Source organism: Pinus tabuliformis, chromosome 1_1, assembly GCF_031772625.1.
Source record: "Pinus tabuliformis cultivar Carrire ecotype Pingquan chromosome 1_1, CPIR1, whole genome shotgun sequence".
Lineage (NCBI taxonomy): Eukaryota > Viridiplantae > Streptophyta > Pinopsida > Pinales > Pinaceae > Pinus > Pinus tabuliformis.
In genome coordinates, this window is record NC_142297.1 from 615204832 (window position 1) to 615205459 (window position 628).

At 55.3% G+C, this 628-nt stretch overlaps 1 non-coding gene across 1 annotated transcript in view; it reads left to right on the forward strand.

Moving 5' to 3' along the window:
• Positions 1 to 394: 394 nt before the first annotated feature.
• The window catches only part of LOC149214788 (25S ribosomal RNA), a 3416-nt gene continuing 3182 nt past the window's right edge, over positions 395 to 628 (forward strand). Inside the window, exon 1 of the ribosomal RNA XR_016251312.1 lies at positions 395 to 628. This exon is cut by the window's right edge and continues 3182 nt beyond it. This is a non-coding gene — a ribosomal RNA (25S ribosomal RNA).

The window sequence follows — 628 nt, forward strand, 5'->3', positions numbered from 1 at the left end:
GACCAGTCTTGTGAGCCGGTAGCCACGGTTGATATATCCCTTTCTCTCTTGTTGTTCTCTTCCCTTCTTCCTCGTGGCCCCTAGCTTTACGGAGAAAAGGTGGGATTGTTGTGGATTGGTGTTCCAGAAGGACGAAACGCAGTGCGAGCTCCCGGGGTGGCCACCCTCGTCCTTCTTGGTCGTCGTCCCCTTCAATTCCCCCCTTTTGCCGAAGGCACGGGGCTTGGGAGGCTTGTGCTTTGTTTGTGCTTTGTTTTCTACCCTGTTCTATTCCTTTCGGTCCTTTGGATGGGCAGTCGGAGTTAGCCGATGCGGGCTTTGTGTGGCATCGCTCGAACTTGCTTTGCTCTCTCTTGTCCTCCCATGGGGTAGGGCGGATTTAGCTCCAACTTTGCAACCTCAGCTCAGGCGAGAACACCCGCTGAGTTTAAGCATATAATTAAGCGGAGGAAAAGAAACTTACAAGGATTCCCCTAGTAGCGGCGAGCGAACTGGGAATAGCCCAGCATGAAAATCGGGCGGCGGCGGTGCCTGAATTGTAGTCTTTAGAAGCGTCCTCAGCAGTGGACCTGGGCCAAGTCCCTTGGAAGGGGGCGCCTGAGAGGGTGACAACCCCGTCGGCCGGGGA